This window comes from Pongo pygmaeus, chromosome 4 (genome assembly GCF_028885625.2).
Source record: "Pongo pygmaeus isolate AG05252 chromosome 4, NHGRI_mPonPyg2-v2.0_pri, whole genome shotgun sequence".
In the NCBI taxonomy this organism is placed as follows: Eukaryota; Metazoa; Chordata; class Mammalia; order Primates; family Hominidae; genus Pongo; species Pongo pygmaeus.
This window is the reverse complement of record NC_072377.2, coordinates 163,235,080-163,261,216: the sequence shown is the minus strand read 5'-3', so window position 1 is coordinate 163,261,216 and position 26,137 is coordinate 163,235,080. Positions and strand designations below refer to the sequence as shown.

The following is a 26,137-nucleotide window of genomic DNA, read 5'->3' as shown; positions in this document are numbered from 1 at the left end:
TTAGCTGACGAGGCTGGTTGTTCACACACCTTTCGGGTGTATAACTGACAAGTGTCCACTTAAGTGTGGGGCTGATTCTAAAGAATCCCCTGAAATGTTCAAAGGAGAAAATGCAGGGGAAACCAGGAATTTGCTGAGCAATGAATGTGCTGATAGTTACAGCCAAAGTGGTTCCTAAATGTTGTTCTGAAAAGCCTGGTGATTAGAAAAGGTGAGATTGGCAGCCTTCAAGCATTTCCACTCCAGCCCCCTGTGTCTTCTTTACTAATTCTTTCATGGATGAGAGGAATCTGCCCACCTGGGGCAGCAAAAACCCCTCTTCCAGATGCAACTCTTCATCCAGCCCCAATCTCACAGCTCCTTTTCCCTCCTAGTGCACTCAATAACCCTCTCTTTGTGGACAAAGTGCCTGCTCGGTGGTGTTTTAATCCTGACTGCACATTTGAATCACCTAGGAAGCTTTAAAAAATGTAAGTACCTTTGCTCACTAATACTAGTTGAAATTGTGTTCATGGAGGCGGGTCCTGAGGTCTGCAGGTTACTCTAATGTGTAACATGTTCAGATCTACCATTTTAGGGGGTCAGAGCTCTGGGCCAGGGTAATTCTGAAGAAGAAATGTTTCAGTAAAAGTTTGTCTTGAGGTCTCACTGTCATCCTTTTTCAAGAGTAAGACATGTTATTAGAGAAAAAAAAAAAAACAAAAAAAAAAACCTTACATTTAATCAGGAGTTAATCTGATTTTCCAAAAAGCAGAAAGCAATACCCATTCTAATTTTGAAAACAAAGGAGAATCAAGCAGCAACGTGTATTAAGATCTCACCATGGTAGCTTTATTTTCTCCACTCCCCTTCTCTCCATCCCAACCAGGCTGTATATTTTTTTGAGAAGATGGCATCTCGCTCATCTCTGCATTCTTCAGGCAATATCTGGCATAGGGTCTGGCACTGAGTAGATATTCAGTAAACGTCTATTAATGGAAGTGAATCCGTAATTTACTCTTTGCAACATATGTAGAAGCTTCTGCAACCATTGGCCCAGCCAAGGTGAGGCTCCTATTCCCTACACACTATGCGGAGATGCAAATACTCTTCGCAAAGCGACTTTCCCACAGCGTCTTGTTGAACTTGACTTAGTTTCTCACAGACTGTATCCTTAACACCAATTTCCATTATATGAATGTATGCCAATGATCCCTACAGAGATCAAACACCTGAAGCCTAGTCCAGGTTTGCTTTAAAAAAACAAAATAAAATAAACTTTTACATTTTAGAATAGTTTTAAATTTCCAGAAATGTCACAAAGAGATTACAAAGAGTTCCTGGATACTCCTTTCCCAGATTTCCCTGTGGTTAACATCTTACATTACTATGGTACATTTATCAAAATAAGGAATCAACACTGATACATTACTATTAACGAAACTCCATACTTCACTCAGATTTCACTAGTTTTCCTCTAATGACATTTTTCTGTGCCAGGATCTTATCTAAGTCTTTATGTTACACTTAGTTGTCATGACTTCTTAGCCTCCTCTGGTCTGTGATAGTTTTTCCGACAACCAGATTCTTGTATTTGATGACCCTGACAGTTTTGGGAAAAGCTAGACAGGTTCTTTGTAGAACATCCTTCAATTTGGGTTTGTCTGACATTTTCCTTCATGGGGTCATGGATGGGTTGGGAGAGAAAGATGGCAGAGGTGAGGTACCTTTCTCATTACAGGATGGTGCCATTCCTTTCAGATCTTTGGGCTTTACTTTTGAGAGAACTATGCTGTAATGGTAGGCCTAGAGTCAGATGGCCTGATCCCACACGCTGTCTCCACTACCTACTCATGTGTAATGTCAGGCAAGTCCATTGTTCTCTCCAAGTCTCACTTGCTTTATTGGCAAGCTGGAGTAACAAATACATCAGTCGTATATATTTATAACATTCACCACAGTACCCGGCACATGGTTAAGTGTTAAAGAGATGATAACTATTCTTACTATTTATCATTGTTAATCATTATCTTGATAAAATTTTCCCCATGTTTTCTACATTGAATATGAGAGATGAACAAGGTAATATTTAAGGCGCCTTTAGGTTATAATATTCTTGGATTATGGGTAAATGTATTCAGGTGTTTTGCATATTTTTTAAAAAATGGATTCATCACTGTATGCTGTTTCACAATTTCCCAGTCTAATTTTCTAATTACCCTTTGTAACTGAAAGCTGACTTAGCAATTCTGCCAATACTGGTTTAATTGGGTTTCTCTATAGATCAGAAGCAGCTACAAAGTATGAAAAAACAGTAGACGTAGAATGAGAAGATGTGAGTTCAATCAGGAGATGGGAGTTGACATTATCGGTTGTTAAGTTAGTTTGGCGTGTGTTTCAGTTCTAGGGATGGGTTGACCTTGATTCAGCCAGGCTCCCTTGAATGAGTCCATCCCAATTAGACTGTAAATTATTTGAGAGAAAGTGGCATCTACCTCCATGGTAGATGAAGGGCTGAACCAAGGGTGTGACCTAGGATGATGAATAGAATGTGGCATGGCACAGTGTGAAAAAAGAGGCACCTTATGGAGCATTTAGCAAGCCTAGTCTAACAGGCGAGAATTGTCTAGCATGGCTCCAGGGCTCTCCCTAAAGTATGGCTGGCAGTTCAACCTCAAGTTCCTCATCTACAAAGTGAGAATAAAAAATTCCCAGCTTCTGGAATTACTGAGAGGCTCTAATGGGACCATATACTTGGAAAAGCGTTATAAACGTGAAAAATGCTATTTAGATTTACTATTACTTGTGAATGTCCAGGATGGAAAACAGTGAATAGTAAGTGGAAATGGGCTTATTATATTTACACAAGCACATAGATTCTTTCTGTCTACAAAGGTCAATGACATGGCCCAAGCATGAGCCTGGCAAAGGTGAGCTTTGCTCTCTGTAATGCTTAGGAAGTTTGAGTTTAGGAACTCTTGTAAATCTTGAGGCCACTAGGGTAAACCTTGGAACGACTCAGTCAACCAATGGATATACAGGAGTCCAGATTCAGTGGGTTGGGAATTAATGGGAAACTTGCTTCTCTCAGATAACAGGCTCTGTTAATTAACATTTTAAATTTTAATGTGTCAATAATTTAGGAGCCTAGTTTGCTTAGGTTGTGGTTTGGTTCCCCCCCACCAACCCCCATGAAGAATAATATTGCAAGGGCAAAATCACTGAGCAGAGAATTTCTGCAAGTTTATTAGGAAGGTGAGAGGAGGTTTGTAGATTATCTTAACATAGTCATTTCTTTTGTTGCAGAGGCTGGTTCCTGATTTTTATTTTATGAGCTCAGGATGATGAATCTGATCCTAAAATCTGAGACACATGTCTTGAAATTGGGGCTATCTCAGAAAATAGAGGTAAATGGTAAATAAGAAGTTTTGCTATTCAATTATTGTCCAGGTTACTGCATTTAGACTGTACCTAAAATGAACCAATATAGTCACCTAGAAAGTGAAAATATCAATAAACACATTGTTTCATCTAGAGCAGGAGTTGGCTAACTATAGCCCATAAGCTGAATCCAGCCCTCCTCCTGTCTTCATAAATAAACATTTTATTAGAACAGAGCCATGCCCATTTAGAGTATGCATGCCTCCCATGGCTGCTTTCACACTGTTGTGGTGACAGAGATGGCAAGACCCACAAACCCTAAAATATTTACTATATGACCCTTTCCTGAAAAAGTTTGTCAACACAAGACCTGAGATAATTTTAGGCAAAGATTGTTTTATTTGAATTGTTAAGTGTTCATTTTAATATGTATTAGAAAAAGATAAAACTGCCAATATGCAGTTTTATTTCATAGATTTTTGTTATTGTTGTGAGGACAAGTTAAATAAGATAAATAAGGAAAACTCTGAGTCAGTTTAAGGAAGAATACTACATAAATAATACAAAAAAAGGTCACAGTAAAATGTAAAACTCTAATATTTGAGAAACACAGACACATTGGGCAACAAACAATTTAATTTGTTTGATTTTTGTAGTGAATTGACCTCTTTGGTTCCAAGAAAATTGGCCTGAGAGGTTTTTAAAAAGTGTCTTTTTAACTTATTTCTAAGTCTAAAATAGTTTGGGCAGAAATTAATCAAGTAGCATTAATGGTTTTCCACTCCTACACATGAAGAAGAGATATAGATTAACACCTCATTTGTAGTAACACAGACATAAGCAAACCTGTTGTGGTGGGGGAGAAGAAACAAGAAAAGAATTTTTGAAGTAAAGCCTTAATTCTAGTCTTTGATCACCAGAAAATGGTCTTCACTAACTGGAAAATTCCTTAAGGTGTGAAATCAGACCTTAAAGCTGTATGCTTTGTCATGTGATCATGAACAAAAGAACTCAAACTAATCTGGTTCTACCACCAGTGGGCAAGTATGTAGGCTATAAAGAAAACCATGTACAGCCCCCATAATGTACCACCTTCAGCTCATTCTAGGCCCGTATTTCTCTCAGTATATGCCATGGAATATTTGTAGGTTCATTTTTTTTTAAGAGTTCAGTAGCCAAATAACCTCATGAAAGAAACACTGATTTAAACAGAGTCAAATCTGCTCAGATTAACTGCAGAACTTTCCAGGATCAGCATAGAGATAGAGGTTGCAATTTTGCCCAAATCTTTCTGACTATAGAACTCTTTTCTCATGGGGCATTTTGGGAAAGGCCTCTTTTAAGGATCTAGAGAAAAATGGACATAGATAGGCATCAATATGACTTGGGGTCTAGAATTTATTTTATTTTGACTTTTTTTTTTGGAATTCCTTTTCTTTTGTTTGTATCATCAATCTAATGAGAAGTGAGTTTCATGGCAGCAGATGGTACAGCTTCCAAACATGAGAGGATTTGTGCACAGAGAACACTTGGGAACTTTGAAAATCAGTCTGTGTTAAAACTCTTAGGAGACTAATTAGACATAGATACCAAAATCCTTAAAATTGTGCCTTATCTTGCATTATCTTCAGTCAGCAATTTCACTTTTACAAATTATCCTTTGGAAATAACCAGAGATATACGTGTAAGGGGATTCCCTGTAGAGTGATTTATAATACTAAAAAATTAGAAACAATTTAAACGTTCAATAACGAATGATTGTTGAGAGGGCTTAAATATATTGGAATATTAAGTAGGCAATAAAAATCATAGGACTATAGAGTACTTATTGACATAGGAAGTTGTTTATAATATTTATAACATATGTAAGGGAAAGTACTATTAAATGGTATTAGTAGTATTCTACTTTTATACAACTATGCAAGTGAATAAACATGAAGGATATTAAAAAGACAGGCAGTATAAATAGTGAGATTATTTTGGGTGGTGGAATTTTGGGGAAAATATTCCTTAATTGTGCTTTTCTGTTTGCCAGTTATCCTGCATTGAGCTGATATCATTTAATTAGAAAAAAAGTTAGACACAATCACAGTAGAAAATCTTACAAAAACAGATTTATCCTTACATCACTTTTTCCAAAAGGACCCATGACATGGAACATCTCACAGATGTACCAGGTTACATACCGCTAGGACCAGAAAGGATTTTCTTCCAGGTGCAAGTATGGCCAAGGATGATACCAGAGCCCTAGAGGTTTCATGCTAAAAATTGCTCTTTGTGTTTGGTCCTGTTCAGAAACACGTCAATGTGAGGAATGACTGGGCCAGTATCTCAGGAAATGACCTCTGGTTTGTAATCCACATGGACAATTTCCCTGTAGCACATCAAAGCCCTGAGTCAGCTTGTCCTATAGATCTGCTCCCCCTATATGTAGCTTAGATCTCCACGGTCTTGTCACTTCCTTCCTCTGTCCACATTTCACCCTGACACGACAATGCCAGAAGTAAAGTATTTGAGTCAGAGTCAAGCTGGAGAATGACCCAGTGTAGGCCAGGCATGGCATCCCAGTTGCTTCTGCATCAGATAGCTAGCCCTATTTTCACCTTGTTGGGTAAAACGAAACTGGCCAGCACAAATCTCTGTCCACTGCATCTTTAAAGATTCTCCCAATGTCAAACATTATTTAAAGAAAGAAATTTGTGACCCTGCTGGATGGCACTGGCCTGAGGTGGTTTGCTATGAACTCACTATGTGACCTTAGACAAAAAGTCTCCCTGTTCTAGACCTCAGTTTCCTTGCCTATTTAATGAGATGCCTTGATTCACTTTCAAATGTTTATTGAGTTTCTACTCTGGGGCACAAAGGTGCACAAGACAGACATATCCCTTGCCACAGTGGAGCTTACAGTTTAGTGGAATAGACAGACCACATTTTAAAAAGCAAATCTAAAGTAGTGTGGAAGTATTCCACAGAGGAGAAATTATAGAGATTCCACTGAAACCAAAGGACGGGCAGCTAGGCCAGAGTCAGGGAGTCAAGGAACATCTTGGCACCAATAATATCTGTGATGGTTAATACTGAGCGCCAACTTCATTGGATTGAGAGATGCAAAGTGTTGTTCCTGGGTGTGTCTGTGAGGGTGTTGCCAAAGGAGATTAACATTTGAGTCAGTGGACTGTGAAAGGCAGATCCACCATCAATCTGGGTGGGCATAATCTAATCAGCTGCCAGCGCAGCCAGGATAAAAGCAGGAAGATGAAGGTGAAAAAACTAGACAGGCTTCGTCTCCCGGCCTACATCTTTCTCCTATGATGGATGCTTTATGCCCTCGAACATCGAACTCCAAGTTCTTCAGCTTTGGGACTCTTGGACCTTTGACCGCAGACTGAAGGCTGCACTATCGGCCTCCCTACTTTTGAGGTTTGGGGACTCAGACTGGCTTCCTTGCTCCTCAGCTTGCAGATAGCCTATTGTGGGACCTCACCTTGTGATTGTGTGAGTCAATGCTCCTTAATAAATTCCCCTTCATATATACATCTATCCTATTAGTTCTGTCCCTCTAGAGAACCCTGACTAATACAACATCTGAAAAGTGACTTCGAGAAGACATACTGAAATATGAGTAAGAGTTAGTGAAAGAGGGTGATGGGAGGAAACAATTGCCTACCAAAGGCCCAGAAACAGGAGGGTAACTGATTAGTTCAACAGGTTAAAAGAAATTCATATAGTCAAAATGGAGGCTGCAAGAGGGCGTGGAGTGGGATGAAGGCAAGCCATGTCAAAGTTTAGATGGGTGCTGTCCAATAGGTATACAATGTGAGCCACGTGTGTCATTTTAAATCTTCTAGTAGCCATATTTTAAAAGTACAATGAAACAACTGAAGCTAATTTTAATAATATATTCCAGTTAACCCAATTATCTAAAATATTATTTTAATATGTAATCAATATAAAATTATCCATAAGATATTTTACAACTTTTTTTCTACTACATCTTTGAAATCCGATGTTTACATTTAAGCTTATCTATGTTCTGAATCATCACATCTTGAGTGCTCGGCAGCCTCACATGTGGCTATTGCATTGGACCAAATAGGTTTAGACTTTATCCTTAGGATGACGCAAAGCCACCAAAGGGTGATAACAAGGGATGAGATGCAATGATCACCAGGCTGCTATGTAGATAATGGATCTGAAGGGAAAATGTGAGAAGCAGGGAAACTGGGAAGGAGGACACTAAATAAATCTATAGAAAACATTTGGTTAATGGCAGGGAGAATAAATAGATCTCGATGGAGTCAAGAGATATTTCGGAAGAGATTTAAACATCTTGACATGCACACGAGCCCATGAAGCACTCAGACCCAAGAGTTACTTCACAAGGCATAATGATGTATTTATTTTTTCCCCTTTGACCTCTTCACGCTGAAAGTCACAGGCCTGGGTGAGAAGTCACAGAGGCAAGATTGGTTTCCTGGGAGCCGTGTAGCAAATAATTTTGGTGAATGGTTTGTGGTGCTGTTTTGACCCTTTACAGTCTGTGGAGAGTGAGATAGAGGAATCATCAGAGAGCCTGAGAGTGATTATCACTTTTTTTCTCCTCTTTCCATCAGCTGACACATTGAATTTGTGAAGAGATGAGGGGAGGAGGAGATAGGTGGAGAAAACTGCTTCTTAGGAGTGATTACAGCCACAGAGGGACTTGAAGAGACATCCTTGGACCCCATATTTCTTTTGCCACCAGTGACTTCCAAATCAAATGAGTCCAATCTGCAGATCAAAATGAGATTTTTCTTATTGACTTCCCTGAAAGCTTAGCCGGCTCTCTGCAAATCGAGTCATGTGTATCCTGCATCCTCATCAACCATTGCTGATCGCAGGGATGTCGAAACTGGGCCAAGATTGGCAAATATGTCACTGATGCATGAGGCTAGGGAAAATCCAGCTCTTATTGGCCTGGCAGTGCTGACCTGGTTTGTCCATAAATGAAGAGCAAATGCAATTTGCAAAACACATAGAACTGATAAGGGATTACAACAAGGCGGGGCTGAAGCTGCTTTTCAAAGAGCAGGCCCTCTTGAAAAGGGGACAAAGCCGATTTCAAGATTGAAATCGGACAGTGTTTCTTAAAGCGTGCTCTGTATGCCATCTTTATCATAATCATCTGGAGTTTATTTTAAAAATATGTATCTGGGTCTAACCACAGGCCAGTTGAATTAGAGTGTCTGGGGGTAGGGCACGGGAAAACTCCACATTTAACAAGCCCCCAGGTGATTCTTGTGCACATTAAATCTAAGATATCCTTGAAGAAGGAAAGTTTTTCCACCTGGGTATCGGAAAAAACACTGAATTTGGAGTCAGCCGACTTGATCCTTCATATGGACTCTGCTGTTAACTGGCTGGATGACCTCATAGTGAAGGGGAAAGGAAACGGGATGTGAAATCAGAAGCAGGCACAGGCCTACCTTTCACAGAAGATCTGTGTAATGACAGTTAATAGCTAAGCTAAGTCTCACCTTCACCACCAGAAAATGCAGAGCTGGGCTCAGGTGACCTTGAAAGGTGTGGTAGCTCTGACGGTCTATTTTTTTAAATCACCTAACATCACTTTCTTCATCTGAAAAATGGGAAGCTTATGTTCTGTTTTGGCTATGCTTTTTGGGGGATTCAATAAAACAATGTACATACATTTAAAAATATGTACATACATTTAAAAAATATGTACATACATTTAAAAATATTTTTAAAGGTTGACACAGTATGGAGAAGTAGTATTAATTTATGATAGTTATCTCTACTTACAGCAAATTTGTCAAACCAATGCCCCATGGACCACATGTGGCCCAGGATGGGGGCTTTGAATGCCACCCAACAAAATTCATAAACTTTCTTAAAACATTATGAGATTTTTTTATTTTGCTATTTTCTTTTTTTACCTCATCAGCTATTGTTAACATTAGTGTATTTTATGTGTGGCCCAGGGAAGCCAAAAGATTGAACACCCCTGACTTAGAGTATTATTTGTCATAAGACTTCCTACACTGATAAAGTCTCCTTAAAAGCATAGTATTTTTTTTTTTAGCAACACTGAAATCAAGGTGCATTTTACTGTTTATGGCATTTTCCAATTACAATAGGCAACAATATTTCTTCCTTATTGCCACACAAAATAATGGTGTATCTTACAACTGATGGCATCTTAGATTCTGTTAAATACAATGTATTTTTTACAGAGTTGGGGGTATGTGTTAGCGATACACAGGTTCATATGGAATTATGTTGTTCTCATAGCTTTCATACATTAATTTTTCCAGTCGCTCTACCTGCTAAGTATCAGAACTTTTCATGTATTATGTTTTTTTTTCTTCTTCTTCTTCTTCTTCTTCTTTATTATACTTTAAGTTCTAGGGTACGTGTTTTTGTTTTTGTTTTTGTTTTACAAGGCACAATACCAAGTACAAAGGGATTTTGTGTTTGTTTTCTACAGCTCACATAGTGTGAAATGGGCCATGTTAACCTCTACTGATCCTCTGTTTAACACTACCACCAGCCTTGGAGAGGATAAGAGACTCACTTTGTAATACTCCAGGTTTTCTTTCCAAATATTCAGAAACAACCCTTATTAATGGCTATACCTTAACTTGGCATTCAAGTCTATCAATAATTTGGCCACTGTCTTCTTATACCTACCCAACACTAGCAAAATTTGATTATTTGATGACATACTTTATATTCTCCTGACTTCACAACTTTTTGCTTTTTTGTGTCATATCCTTGCTCTGAAATGTCCCCTTTATCACCAATATCTGCCTAACAGATTCCTACCTATAAAAATATTTCAACTATTCAAGAAGCTAAGGCAGGAGGATCACTTGAGGCCATAAGTTCGAGTCCTGCCCAAAGAACATAAAAAGACCTTCTCTCTTTGAGAAAAAAAAAGTCATGGATACATGCAAATATTTAGCTTCAAGAATGTTGACTTTGCTGCTGTATATAAAAGCAAAAGCAAATATGCAAACAAAAATGGGACATGACATAAATGTCCAACATTAGGGGTTTGATTACATAGGTGCAGTTGTACAATAGAATACTACATGCCAGTTCATGTGTTGTTTTAAAGACTGTTTAAAGACATGGAATTATTGTCATGATATACTACTAAGTAAAAGAGAAAAGTACCATTATAAAAAATCATCTATAGATAAAACGTAAATAAAAACAGATGAGAGAAGGATACACACTGTTGGTTAGGATCTAATTTTTTATCATGTCATAGGGTGATATGGTTTGGTTCTGTGTCCCCACCCAAATCTCACCTTAAATTGTAGTAATCCCCACGTTGTCAAGGGCAGGACCAGGTAGAGATAATTGAATCATGGGGGCAGTTTCCCCTATGCTGTTCACATGATAGTAAATGAGTTCTCATGAGATCTGATAGTTTTATAAGGGACTTCCCTCACTTCACTCTGCACTTCTCTGTCCTGCTGCCATGTGAAGAAGGACACGTTTGCTTCCCCTTCTGCCATGACTGTAAGTTTCCTGAGGCTTCCCCAGCCATGGGGAACTGTGAGTCAATTAAATCACTTTCCTTTATAAATTACCCAGTCTCAAGCAGTTCTTTATAGCAGCGTGAGAACAGACTAATATATAAGGAGTTTATTATAAGGCCACACAGAAGAAAGGAAACACAGGGAAGTTCTTGGAACCAACATGGAGATATCACAGAGAACACAACATCCTACACACTATTCAAAATTGCAATATTGTTACAGTCACATAATGCAACTTCTCTCAGCTTCTGCTTCCCTCTCCACTATTTTTTTTCTATTTCCCAGTATGTGTCTCAAATTCCACATATGAGTAAGAGGGTCTGATTCACTCACTTAGTCATCACCTCATACAGAGCCCCTGCACTGGACAAACCTCTCAGGCCAGGCTACTTCATGGCCAGTGGGCTACTCAGCCCATACACTGGTGCCTTTGGCCTTGATCCAATCAGTTGTGTGCAGGGTGGCATGATTGCCTGACAGAACAAGGAATTGTAGAGGTCAGGAATTGCTGAGGCTGCTCCTCTGAAATGGGGCTGAAAGTAGAGCAGACACTCCAAGACTCATACACATTCTTTTCCAGTACATTCATCAAAATAATATTTGTGGTTATGACTGAAGGATGAGGGAAAAATAAATTCATTACAGTTGGATTTGGCTCCATGAGACGGAAAACCCCAAATTACAATGGTTTCAACACAGGAGGGTTTATTCTCTCAAGTGGAAGAAGTCTGGGATGGCAACTCACAAAGTCATTAGGAATTCAAGTGCATTCTAACTTCCTGCTCTTCATCATAGCACATAGTATGGAAGTCATTATTTATGTTCACTAATACTCTTTTTCTTCCCTCGTTTTGGGAACATGATAGGACTTCACTTCCTTCCCCTTTGAATGTTGGTATGTCATGTGACTTGCTTTGAAAAATGAACTATAAAGGGAAGTAACATGAATCGCTTCTAAGCAGAAGCTTTGAGTCAATGCACAATCCATTATACATCCTTCCACCTACTACTGTGATTTTAAAAGCACATGTTGAGAGAAAGCTGCCATCAGCCTGGGTGATGGAGTGACTCTAGTTAGCACAGGTTCTTTGTTGAAGTCTATTGGATATTTAGGTGAGGTAGAAATAGAATATCATTAAGGTTAGGGGACTGTTTGTTATTATAGCATAACTTGGTCCATTCTGACTAAATACATAGAGGCATCATCAAAATCACTTCCTGGTCCACTCTGGCTGCTAGAGATTTATCCATCACCTTCATGTCCCATCAAGAAGGAAAACTAGAGAAGGACAAAAGGGCCAAGCTTCCTAGTGAAGCCATCTCCCTTATGGAGTCTTCCTGGAAGTCCCACACAATGTTTTAACTTACAGTGCTCAGAATTTAGTTACACAGCCAATGTATTGATAACTGGCTGCAAAGGGTTCTGGGTAATGTAGTCTTTTAGCAGCACATTGTTGCACTGAATGTAATTAAGGCTGAGTTTCTAAGAAGGAGAAAAAAGATATTAGATAATCAACCAACACCATCTGCCATAAAATATGACCCTCATTTTCTTCTTTTATTTATATTTTCTTAATTTCTTAAATAAAAACTTTTATAATTTAATATAAGAAAAAAGTTATTGGGACCCTCTTATTTATTCATCAGGACAGCTCAAAGTCTCTCTTAATCACCCCCATAGAAGGCCAGTCTTTCCCCTCTAAGTTCTCCCTAAATCTCATATGCCCCACCCTTCATTTTCTGATCACATTTGCCACCATGTCATAGTTTCATACCTACCCTACAATAGATCCCCTGAGGGCAGGGCTCAGCTCTTATTTCCTTCAGTCTTCTAAGATTCATTTCATGTATGGTAGATGTTCTATATTGGAAGGAGGAAGGACAAAAGGCTATTTCTCAACTGCTATTTATTTTTATTTTAAAATCCCAAATTGGAAGCAGAATTAGCTAATACTCTCTCCAGAGTAAGTACATTAAGGAAGTGCCTAAGTGCAAAGCACCACGTTCCTATCCTGGTCAGAGTTCAGACAGTAAACCAGCTCCACAGACATCTAAGAGGGGCAACAACGTGACTTCCATGGAAACATGGACAGGTCAAATCTAGGTATGTTTGAACTTAAGAGACATATGGACAGATTGTTCTGGCAGCTGACCATCATGAAGACTAGCACAGGAATGTCATCCAGAGGATGCCAGAGCTTCCCTCCACACTGCCCATGCCTCCTGGCCACCTTGCATGTGACACCTTTTTAGAATAAAGTGCATGATGGCATTTAGTAACTAAAGTCCCTGAAATTGTATCCAAGTAAATTTCATAAAAAATTTCAATCTACAGCAGAGTATTGTGGGAAGAACTTGATGTACTGGCATTACCCTCTAGGCAAAAGTGTTTTAAATAAGTAAGAGGAGACTGAAAAAAGTCCCACATAACTGGGGCAGGAAAAAGGATCCTTATTCTAGAATGGCAGTCCAAAATAACAAATTGAAGAGCTACCACCCTGAGTACTTTTCATATGTGCTATGCACTAGGCACTAAGCTAACCACTTTATATATATTGCTCATTTTATTCCTACAATGTCCCCATATGACTGGTAGTATTTTAACTCCTATTTCTAAAAATCAAGCTAACAAAAGAGCTCAGGGCTTTTAGGAGATCAGTTATAGTAATGGTCCCATTTAAAAGCCCCCATAGGCACATTCTTTGGTGACTTTGTGGTTCCTCTTATCAAGGGATTGAGCCTATTTTCCCATTTCTTGGATCAAGGCTGGTTTCATAATTGCTTTGGACAAAACAGTTTCATAGAAGCAACAGTTCTGAGCTCTGAGGACAGTGCTAGTTCTGAGTCTATATCTTGAGAGGGCTTGCATGCTTCTCTTGTCTCTCTTAAGACTTTGCTACTGCATGTAAAAAGGCTGGGCAAGCCTGCTATATTGTGGAGACTCATGGAGCAGAGATGAGTCATACTAGCTGGGATCATCTTCAATCAGCCAGCCCCCAGCTGACTCACCAGCTGACCACAGAAGTATAAGGGAGCCCAGCCAGGTGCAGCAGAACCACCCAGCCAACCCCTAGACTCTTGAGCAAAAATAAATGTTTATTGCTGTATGCCACTGAGGTGTTGAAGTTGTTTGTTAAGCAATATTATTGTGGCACTAGAAAACTGGTAAAGGGATAAATAAATAACTTCCTCAGGGTCACCTACCTAGTAAATGGCAGAGCTAAGGTTTGAACCAAGTGTGTCTAACTTCAGAACCTGCCACGTGTGCAGAAGACTCGAGAAAGAAAAAGCCCCTCGCGATATGAAAAGTTCCTCAGGATCTCCAGTCTCCTAGTCAGAGGCCCTGTGTTCCAACCTGGGGTCTCTGTTAAGTAGTCCAGGCCTCTGGACCTTGGTTTCTTTATCTTTAAAATGGGCATAATAAATATTTATTTTAACAAGATTCCTGTTAGCATCCGATGAGTTACCTGATGGGAAAGCATTTCACAAATGGCTATGCAGATGCCGACTGGGTTAATGATCAGGCACATCATCCTCTCTACCCCTGCCAATACTCAACTACCCAGGGCATCTCTGCCTGGAAGAGGCTTTGCCTGGAAGTCCTCCACACTTCTCCACTCAGATTAATTATGGAGTGTGGGTGTGCCTGTGGAGGAGAGGATATGGATGGTTTGTCTTTGCAGCAGTCCCACTGCTGATAGCAGGAAAGCTTTAGCTGAGTTTGAAATGGGATAAAAAGGGAGAGAGAAAAAAAAAAACCAACAGCTAAAGCTGCTATCAAACTCACAGAGGCCCTTAATGGTGATTTAATGCTGGAAGATCTAGCTTGCCACAAGACTGTGACAGGACCGTATTTTTTTCTGTCAGGTTTAGGTGAGTGGTAGTGTGGCCACATTTAAAGGCGACAGAGAGGGGTTTGTGGAAGAGGCATTAATCACATACCTTGGAGCATGGTCTGGACTATGAGCAGAATTAAAGGGACAGGGAGACCAGGAGATGACTGAGGAATGACGCTTGGGGCTGAACATTATCAAGGAAACACAAAAAGGAGGGCAGATCCACCCCTTGCCTGCACTTACTCCTCTCATTTTTATACCTAAGATCCTCATCCCTGCATCCCTCGCACTCATTCCAGCAAAGCCTTTACAGAGGCAATTTAGTGTCCCTGGTGGTTCCAGATGTGGTTTCAGCATGCAAAAGATCAGAATTCAGAAGCACCACATGCACACCTTACAGTGTCTAGTTAACTCTTCCTTTCACCTTTTGCACATCTAAATACTTTTGAAAAACATACTCAGATTTAATATTTAACCCCAAAAACTACCCAGTACTGTGCACATACCAGCATGCATTTATTCATTCACTTATCAAACACTATTTGCACTGCCTATTATGTGCCAGGCACTGTGCTAGGCCCAGGGGATGCAAAATTGAGTGACATATGGTACCTGCCCTCAAGGAGAACCCAGCCCATCAGAGAAGCATAATTGGAGGAGAAGGCTTATCTGAACTTGGAAAATCAGAAACTGTTTCCTGGAGGAAGTAACATCTGAGCTGAGGTATGCAGGATGAGGGGGCTGAGAAGCATGCACAGGCACAGAGGTAAGAAGCAGCATGGTGTGTGGGGTAACGGGTGTAGCTGGAGACACAGGGAAGAGAACCGAGGGGCTGGAGAAGAGTCTGAAAGGTAGGCAGGACTCAGTCACTGTGGACAGGTGGGAGCTTGTAAGCCAATTAGAGGAGTCTGCAGGTGGCGTGAGACCAGCAAGGGCTTAAGCAGAGAGGTATTATGGTTTAGTTTTCTCCACCTCTATGACTGGCACCACCCACCTGCTTGTGCCAAAAACCTGAGTCAACCTCATACTTATCCACCTCTCTCCTTTCTCTGCATAGCCAATCCATTAGAAAATCCTATACATTCTTCCCCTAGTACATAGCCACTGGTCTTCACCTCACTGCCCCCATACCTCCCAAAGCCATCTCCTAAGAGCTCCCTACTGCCACCCTGGCGTATCCCTGTTCTCTCCTGCAGACAAAGTCCTCTTTTCTAAACATAAATCAGAATGCATCTCTTTTCTGCTGAAAACTTCCCAAGGGCTTCCTGAGGGCTAAAATTCCAGCATCTATCTCCTTGTGCTCCACAGTGCCTTATGTAATCTGGCCTCTGCCCACCCCTTTGGCCTCCATTCCCTGAACCCCGGGCTCACCCACCCCGCCCTGGCCATGTGGAAGCCTCTGCCGCTCCTTCAATAACGGGCACTCCGGCCCAACTCACATCTCACTGCCTTTGCCCTGATCGTCCTCTGCTTAGTACTCCTCTATCTCACATCATCCTATGATTCACTCTCAGTTTATTCAGATCTGTGCTCAAATGTCTCCCTTTCAGAGTGGCTTCGTCCAGGCTCTCTAAAATACCCAACCACTACCCCAAGCCCCACCATCCATTTCTGTCTCTTATTCTGCTTTACTTGGGGAGGCTGAGGTGAGTGGATCACTTGAGGTCAGAAGTTCAAGACCAGCCTGGCCAGCATGGCGAAACCCCTTGTCTACCAAAAATGCAAAAATTAGCCGATGTGGTGGCGGGTGCCTGTAATCCAAGCTACTCAGGAGGCTGAGGCAGGAGAATTGCTTAAACCCAGGAGGCGGAAGTTGCAGTAAGCCGAGATTGCAACACTGCACTCCAGCCTGGGCGACAGAGTGAGATTCCATCTCAAAAAACAAAACACAAACAAACAAAAAAACACTTATCCAACCTTAAATTGCATTGCTTGTGTATTTGTTACTCTCTTATTCTCTGTCTTCCCTTCTAAAATGTTCCGTGAGCGAAGACAAATATGTCTATCTCATTCACCGCCACATCCCCATCCTTTAGAACCATGGTCTCGGCTCATAGAAGGTATTTAAAAAAAAAAAAAGGTTTGTTGAGGTGGAGCATACAGGAAATGAGGAAATGAGCATGTTTAAGGTAAGATGATGAATCCCCTTTTGGAATGGTTGTGGTATCTAAAATCCAGGCTCCATAGCTAAATTCAAATTTTTCTTTACTGTTCTGCACCCACGCCTCTCCCTGACACAAACCCAGATCCTGAGACCACTTTCTAAGGTCTTTAAAAAATAGTATTTTACCTCTCTGAATCCCATCTGTAAAACAGGAGTAATGAGACTTCCTTAAAAGGTAGCTGTGAGGAGCCAATGAAGGAATATCAGTGAGATTTACTCCACAGGCCTGATGACAGATTTAGACTCCAGGAGATCATCACAGGATATTTTAATTTGATGGATACATAAATATTATTATACTATATTCTGACATTTAATATCTATTTGAATTTAATATTTTTTTCTACTAGACTATAAAGACTAATTCTTATTCTTTTTATGCTTCTTCATTTCCCTACCCCAGTGCCTAGCACAGTGTTTACTGTTTATTTCACAGAAAATAAAGAGCTTCTCCTCCAGAATCAGGAGCACTCAGGAATTTTTGGCTTTGTTAGAGCCATGACCCAGCAGGACACACTGATTCTCTGACTGCCCCATCACCAGGATCCGATTAATCCTCCCCAACTCCCTGATCTCCTGTTCCCCGACCTCTCTGCTCCTGACCACAAAAGCTACTGAATCCTTCATGTCAGTCACGACTTCCTAGAACATGTGCTTACAAGGACATGCATGTCTTTCTCTCTTTCTCCATACTGACATGGTCCTAGGCTGAGGTCAAAATCAGACACACTTCTCTCTTCCAATGTTATACACACACAGACACACACACACATTTTCTTATTCCAATATACCCTTTTGAAAAAATTAAAGCAAAGCTGTATATGCTATGTGAATGATGATTTTTTTAAGATGTAATAGAGCTGGTAAATCATTCCTTTTTGTGACTTGGGCAGAAGTCAAATGAGCAGAAGGCATTCTTTTTCACAGTTGCCTATCTTTCATGGTAAGCCATCCCTGAGTTTACTAAACAGATTTTCTACCAATTAGCATTTTGATTATTTCTTAGTTTTTGCTATTCAAAATTCACTGTATACATAGATGGGCATAACCGTAGGATGGATTCATACAAGAAGACTGGCAATTGTAGGTATGCTGGAAATTTGGGTTTCTATTGCCAAAAAAATTGCACCAATTTAAATTCCAAACAATAGTATATGAGTGGCTGTCTTTCCAGTATTATCAAATTTTTTATAACTTTGCAAATAACTTTAATTAAATAACGTAATGTAAATAGTTACATAATATTGATCAGAGGTAATATAATTTATGTAACCATCCCCTATTAAAGGCCATTTGGTCTATTTCCCATCCTTTGCTTTTAGAATAATTCTTTAATAAATGACTCCATACTTCACAACACAGTTTTAATTCATAATCCTTTTAGAAATTAATAAGAAATTATTTCTAACAAAATTTATGTTGTTTCTATCATGGATTGCCATCTGTCAAAAAGCATTACTATACAACAATTATCAAACTGAGGTACAAAGAAGAGGTCCACACTGATAGTCACTGGCAGAAACTAACATATAAACATGTTGTATTTGGCCCACACCATTATTTTTCAAAGTGGAATGAATCATCAGCATTAAAATCATCCACGTGTTGATGTAGTTTAGAAATCACTTCAAAATCAAGATGTAGGGGTGTCTCTTGAATAACTAAATACTTAGCATTTAGAAGTCAAACTAGTCATGTAAATAATGAGAGAGGAAGTATTTGAGGATAAGACAATGGGGAGCAGTGGTGAGTGTGGGCTCACATTCTTGCACAATAGTAGTTGCTGGAGGTGCATAAGAGCTGCTCAACTCAGATGTGAATGGGCTTCCTGAGTCCACCACACAACCAAAATGGCGACCAAGGTTACTCCATGTCTTTGAAGTTGTAACAGTTATCAGTTTTCATAACACATTCTGTATTTTCTCCTCCACAGCAGAGTCTAGAAAAAAAGTGAAATATTTTTTGTATTCAAATAAACTCGAAATAGTGGGGGGAAGAAAACTGGGTCTACACTCACCACCACTCCCTGTTGCCTTATACTCAGATGATGCTTCTCTCATTTACAGGACTAGTCTGGCCTCTGAGTGCATTTGAGTTTCCAATTGCATATTTAAAAGAAACAGACCTTCCCCAAAGTCAAACAGTCCAAAAGCTGTCTGTTATTTCCCTTCTTTCTTTATTAAATACCCCCTCCATTTGTCAAATTTTTTGATATTTGGACTGGAAAGCATTATTTGTTTTTTAATGCCATTTCTTTAAAAAAAAAAATCCTGAGTCTCTCCGACAGACTTTACAGCTAAAGTAGCCAGTCCGTTGATTCTGGAGGAAGAGCAGCTGGCAAAACTAATCAATGTTGGGCATTTGCATTTTTTTTTTCCTTTTTTATGGTCTCCCCTGGTGCTGGGAGATTGGTTTTCTGTGTTGGAAGGAGAGCATGGAGAGCAGCTGCTGTCTCCTGGTCTAGTGCATAGTAAAGGAGAGCACGTGGTGCAGAATTCATCTACCAAATATCCCAACAGGTTAACCAGTTCTGGAGTGAGGAAGTCACAGCTCTTGCTTTTGAAGGTTCTTTGTATTGAGTATAAAAGATTCTGTGTTTCTGAGAATAAGAAATTTCTCTTCAATTTCACTCTATATACTCTAGGCAGCAAGACGATGCTTCTTAGACGTGATGATCTCCTACTGACGAGGTACTGACAAGAAAAAGAATTAAATTCAAGAATGAACTTGAGAAAAATAAACATATGCATGCTCCTGAAAACTGGCAGTAATGTAATGTTCACTACATGTTAGTAAGGGTTTTCTATCTTCCAGGTATTGTGCCTAGTGCTATGTGTGCAATATCTCATTTAATTCTCTCAACACTGAAAGATAGGTGCTTGTTAACCCTGCTTTATAGATGTAGAAACTGAAGATCAGAAAGGCACAGTGATTTCTGCAAGGGCTCTGAGTTTGTAAATGACAGAGCTGGGATTCATCTACGTCTTTCTGCTTCCCTTATACCCTCATCTAAATCCCTGGAAAGCTTCTTTTGTAGAGCAAGCATTCTACAAAGAGGTTTGCACTGGATTCTCAATGAGGACCACTGGGTGTATTCTCTTTGGAATCTATAATGCTGCTGACGATAATCATTCAGGAAGGAACATTTTGATCCTATCCTTTATGTAATTTTTTTTTCCTTCCACATATTCTTCACAAGAAGCAAGCTATTGTTGGCCGCCTTCTCCTCAAACAACACACAATTGAAGTAGCTACCCCATGACCTCACTTCTAGTTTGAAAGGTTTTTTTGTTTTATTGGCCACTTTTCTTCCTGGCACTTCTAAGCTCTCCTTGATGTCCTAAAAAGTTAAGTCACTACTCACTAGCACTCGCTGCTGACAGCACACCATTCACTGCAACTCCTTGGCAAGAGGTCACAGAGCCACATGTAACTCAGGTCACCTGTCCTGTAATCTATGAAGCTGAAATTCAGGCTCTACATCTACTTCTGTCCAAAAAAGTATTTAGTTATATTATTAATAATTTTTTAGTTTGCATACAGTAAAATTCACTCTGTGGCATATAGTTCTATGAATTTTAACAAATCCATGCTATTGTGTAAGAGTTTGGTAAGAAAACTACCACAATCAAGATACAGAATACTTCCTTCCTCCCCAAACTAGTTCGTAATTTTATCCCTTTGATGTCACCAGCCTCCAGCTCCTAACTCCTGCAGCCACGGGTAATTCTGTGTTCCCTATAAATGTACCCTTTCCCATAATGCCATGTAAAATGTAATCATGCATTGGGTATAGCTTCTTTCACTCAGCATATGCATTTGAGTATGCTGAATTGTACAGCTCAAATGATATGTGTTGAAGGAGTTGAGAGCAGGAGAGCCATTAAGGAAACTTTCGTGTTGGTTCAAATAGTCTAGCATAGAATTCTTGGAGAACATATTCCATCAGTTTAAGCTAATTATAAGCTTGCTGCCTGCTATTTGAGATTGCATTTGAAATTCGTCCATATTTTTATGTGTATCAGTAGTCTACTCCTTTTTACTGATGAGTAATATTCCACTGTATGGATGTTTCACCGATTGTTAATTTATGTACCAACGAGGGACATTTGAGTTGTTTCCAGTTTTTGATGATGATGATTAAAGCTGCTATAAACCTTTTTGCACAGGGTTTTTGTATATAAGTTTTTATTTTATTTATGTAAATACCCAGGAATAGGATTTCTGGATCATACGGTAAATTTGTGTTTAATTTTATGAGAAACTGCCAATCTACTTTCCAAAGTGACTGTAATATTTTGCATTTTCAGTAGCAATAAATGAGAGTTCCAGTTGTTTTACATACTTGTCAGCACTTGATACTGGCAGGTTTCTTTTTTGTTTTTGTTTTGTTTAGCTATCCTAATAGGTGTGACTCTCATCACAGTTTTAATGCAATTCTCTAAATGACTAACATTGAGTATCTTTTTATGTGTTTATTTTCCATTCATATATCTTCTCTGGTGAAGTGTCTTTCAAATCTTTTGCTTATTTTAAAAACTGGGTTGTGTTTTCTAATGATACTTTTATAATTTAAAGACTGATTCATTTTAAATTGATCTTCCTTTCAAATTTAAATATCCCAGAAAAACAACACATTAGGCTTCTGTGAATCACCAACATCTCATTATAAATTAGTTTTATCCATTCACTCAAAAGACATAAGCACCTATTTGTAACTCTTTGTCTTGGTACTATGAATGTAAAAATAAGCAAACACAGTCCACTTTCAAAGAGACTTTGCTAGATACATAGGAGATGGCTTACCAGAATAACCACACATGACTACAGTAAAAGGTGGAATATAATTAGTGCTCTGTGCGATTATATAAGCAAATTGTTAAGAGAGATTCCAGGGTGGGAGGGATGATATCTAGTTGAGTATTTGGCCTTGATTGATGGGTACTATTTTGAAAAACAGAAATATAAAGGTAGAAAAAATATTTCAGGTAAAGATACAACCTAAGAAAAGGTGAAGGACCTACAGCTAAAATTATACTTAGTGGTGTAAACTGATTGCTTCTCCCTTAAAATTGGAAGCAAGACAAGAATGTCTGCTCTCACAGTTTTTATTCAACATTACACTGGGGTGTGAACCATAGAAATTAGACAAAAAAAAAAGAAATAAAAGTCATGCATAATGGAAAGAAAGATGTAAAATTACCTCTATTTGCATGTGACATGGTCTTGAGCACAGAAAAATCCTAAAAAGTTGACTAAAAAGGTATTAGAGTTAATAAATGAGTTCAGTAAGGTTGCACGACACAAGATCAATACACAAAAATCAGTCAAATTTCCATACACTAGCAATGAGCAATCCAAAAATAAAATTAATAAAATAATTCTGCTTACATAGTATCAAAAAGAATAAAATGCTTATAAATAAATTGAACCAAAGAAGTGAAAGATTTGTACACTGTGAACTATAAACTATTATTGAAATAAACTTAAGAACTAACTAAATGGAAAGATATCCATGTTTATGGGTTGGAAGGTTTGATATTGTTAAAATGGCAATATTTCCAAAATTGACCTACAGATTTGTTAGGGCTCAGAATGCAATACCCCAAAGTATGGTGCCTTGGCATGCTGAGTACTTTTTAACTGAAGGAGATAGGAGAGCCTCAAAAGCAAGAAGATCTCACCTTCTTCCACTTTCCTGCCTCCCATTCCTCTTTCTCCCCCAAATCAAGTGACAAAACCTACAAGGATTACTGTCTGGGTCACCCCTGAAAGTAGCTGATAAGACCTTTCTAAAGCAGGTGTGCTACTCTCGACCCAGAGGAAAGGAAAGTTACACAAAGAGGCCACAAAGAATCTGAACAAACAAAACATGCAAAAAAATTGAGTTGGACTTCTGCTGCAAACAACGTATAAAAATTAATTCAAAATGAACTATAAGGCCTGAATATGAAACTATAAAACTCTTAGAAGAAAACACAGGTATGAATCTCCATGACCTTGAATTCAACAATATTTCCTTAGATATCACACTAAAAACACAAGCAAAAAGAGAAAAAAATTAGATGAAAAGGACTTCATCAAAATTATAAGATTTTATGCTTCAAAGTATACTCCCAAGGAAGGGAAAAGATAACCCACAGAAAGTGAGAAAATTTTGCAAATCATACATTTGTTAAGGGACTTGTATCCACACTGAAAAACATTTTGGACAGTTCTTAAAGAATGAAACAGAAATACACCACATGACCCAGCAATTCCACATCTAGGTATCTGCCCAAGAGAAATGGAAACCTATGATAACACAAGGCCTTCACGTGAATGTTCACAGCAGCATTATTCATAACAGCCAAAAATGGAAACGATGTGAATGCCCATAAACAGATGAATAGATTAATGAAATATGACATATCCATACAATGGAATACTATTCAGCAATAAAAAGTAATGCATAATGATACATGCTACAACATGGATAAATTTCCAAAACATTATGCTAAGTGAAAGAAGACAGATATATTGTAGGATTTTATTTATATGAAACGGGGTTGGGAACAGAGTGTGAATGGGCATGATGGATCTCACTGCAGCACTGCAAGTATAATGACCATGATTGCACAACCCACTATAAGTCTTAGAAATCACTTAATTGCACACTTCAAATGAGTTAATTTTATATATAAAGTATACTTCAATGATGTTTTTAAAAATTGCCCTTACAGAAGTAAACTTTAAATCAAGTTAGCAGACCTAGGCTGAGATATACGAAGCCATCTTCAGAAGGCAGAATGGCTCCCAGACCAACAAGACTTGACTATAGTCAGACTAAATGTAATAAGAAATCTATACAAATAATGTGCCATTGGAATGTGGGGAGGCGGGTGGTCACTTTTGGGACTGTAGATAAAGGGGAGAAATAGCCTTGGTTTATATGGGGATATTAGGGTTTCCATTACTCCTGGAATGAGGGCAGTGGTGGAAAGGAAGAGGGATGCTAAAAAGATAGCTAAGAGTCAGCTGAATGATTCCCCATGCACTGAGTCCAGGCACCAAGTTCTGGAAAGCAGTTGTTAGTTAGCTCCCATGTAGCTTTGCTGCAGGGTGATGATGCACTGACAGGCCAGGCATAGTCCTTCCAGACTGTGGCCTTGTTCTTAGTAAATTAACAAGCTTAACATTCTTGGTACCACAGCAGTTTCTGTGGACCCTGTTAATGTTAACCTATCCCTGTAAAACCCAGGCTTCTGAGCTTATGGGGAAGAGAGCTGAGCTGGAGTGTGGAGAGTGGCACATTCCCCATAGCAGATGTCCCCAGAGAACAGCTCCAAATGATCAGAGACCTCTCCAGTTGGTACCTTCTTTCCTGATGTGTGTTCCTAGACTGTGGTTGGCATAGCCCAGCGCAGGTCAGTAGAGCATTCTGGATAAGAATGTAAACTCTGGAATCAGAGCGCCTGGGCTCAAAGTCTGTGCTACTGCTTACCAAGGTGGGCAACATTGGGCAAGCTACTTACTCTCTCTTAGCTTCAACTTTCTCACCTATGAAACACAGTTACTAAGAGTACCTACCTCACATGGCTGTTAAAAGGACTAAGTAAGATCATGTGAGAAAATGGGTGGATTTACCCTGTACATAGCAGGAACAGTCAGTGGAAAAAGGTGAGCACTTAGCACAGAGCTTGTCACAGGGTAAACACTCAAATATGAGCTATTATTCCCAAATTGGCACTCTCACCATATATTTCTGTTTTTTAATTGATTTTCTTACAATCAATGCATAACATTTCAGTTCATAATCAGAAAACAATGTTATTCAAAAAATTTGAAATATGATTTGTGTTCCTCCAGGAGGGAAAATAGAGAAGAGTAAGAAAAAGAGACAGAGGAAGGAAGAGGAAAAGAAGGAAGGATCCAAAGATGCAAATGTGGGACATTTTAGAAGAGCAGAACGTTGCATTTCAGCCTTCCTGTCTGATATATCCCATCTGGTGACTGCATTCAGAAGAGCCCTACCAAGATTATTTTCATGGAGTTATTTTGCCACTGTGTATTTCACACTTCATCTTTGCAGGAGAATGGATGGATTTACTCGGCACATAGCAGGGGACAGTCTGTGGAAAGAGGTGAGAAGGATAATCCAATAGCAAAAGTGAGGGGTGATGAAGAGTGAAAGGTACCAACATCCTCTTCTGCATATTCCTCTCCACTCTCTCAGTATTGGAATCTAAGTCTGAAGTTTTAGACAAGGCTCAGGGACAGCTTAAACTGTAGATGCAATTCCCTTCTCTAGTCCCAAAGGCTCCCAGTCAGCCCTAGGCCTTGTGTAGGGAGCTTCCAAATGCCTACTCAAGGTTTAATTAATTTTCTGCAAAAAATGATTGGTTGACATGACAGCAATAAACATCAAATTCCATTAATTAATACTGAGACATCAGTGTCCATGCTGCTTCTCAATTACACATTCAGAGGCAGCCACGCTTATGCTGGCATCAATTTGGTCGTGAAGCCCAGTAAGGGCTGTTAAAATGGAAAGAGGACCAAGGGGAGGGAGGGGTAGGGGGGTGGCATCTGTTCTTATGCAGAGATAATCAGCTTGGAAGAATTCACACTCCAAAGCCCACTCCCCAGAGAAGGGTTTAAGAGACCTAGATGAAAGGATTTAAATTTGGTTGGGTGAGGCATTTTCATTTTGCTGATGGCCTGGAAGGGAACTATCAGCTTGATGAAAACAAAGCTTCCCTCGGGTTCTAAGACATACTCTTCAAACTGGCTCCCCTCCCATTGTTCTTTCTTTCTCTCTTTCTTTTTTTCAGAGCTACAGTCATCTCCAATTTCATGGTAATTCAGAAGAGAGTCAAAGGGGAACAAAAAGCAATCTTTACTTCTTCCACTCAAGAAAAAACCCTAAAGGGACCACAGCTCCCATCAGGCACATGCTTTAGGGCCTGGAGACAAAGTAAAATGTTCTCATGCACACATGAAGGGTTAGATCACGAAGATAAAGCAATGTGATTAAATCTTGATAGATTTTTGTTTTAAGAGTGAAAAGGAAAAAAAAAAAAAACTGGCCTTGTTTGCCTGGTTACAAAGAGTGCGTTGGTAATCCCTGGTAAATTAGCATCTTGATGAGCATATTTTCACTCCCCAGGATGAAGGCACCAAGGAAGAATCTATTTGAGGCCGTCTCCGGCCCATTCGCACATGGTGGCTCCATCCCTGTCCCTTCA

The 26,137-nt window shown here is 39.4% G+C and overlaps 1 long non-coding RNA gene across 1 annotated transcript; it reads left to right on the top strand.

The window, feature by feature from the left end:
- The first annotated feature begins 411 nt into the window (after window positions 1-411).
- LOC129037466 (uncharacterized) lies at window positions 412-24,996 on the top strand. The gene is made up of 3 exons (XR_008502815.1): window positions 412-470; window positions 3,286-3,386; window positions 24,759-24,996. It is a non-coding gene; the product is annotated as an uncharacterized LOC129037466 (long non-coding RNA).
- The last annotated feature ends 1,141 nt before the right edge of the window (window positions 24,997-26,137 follow it).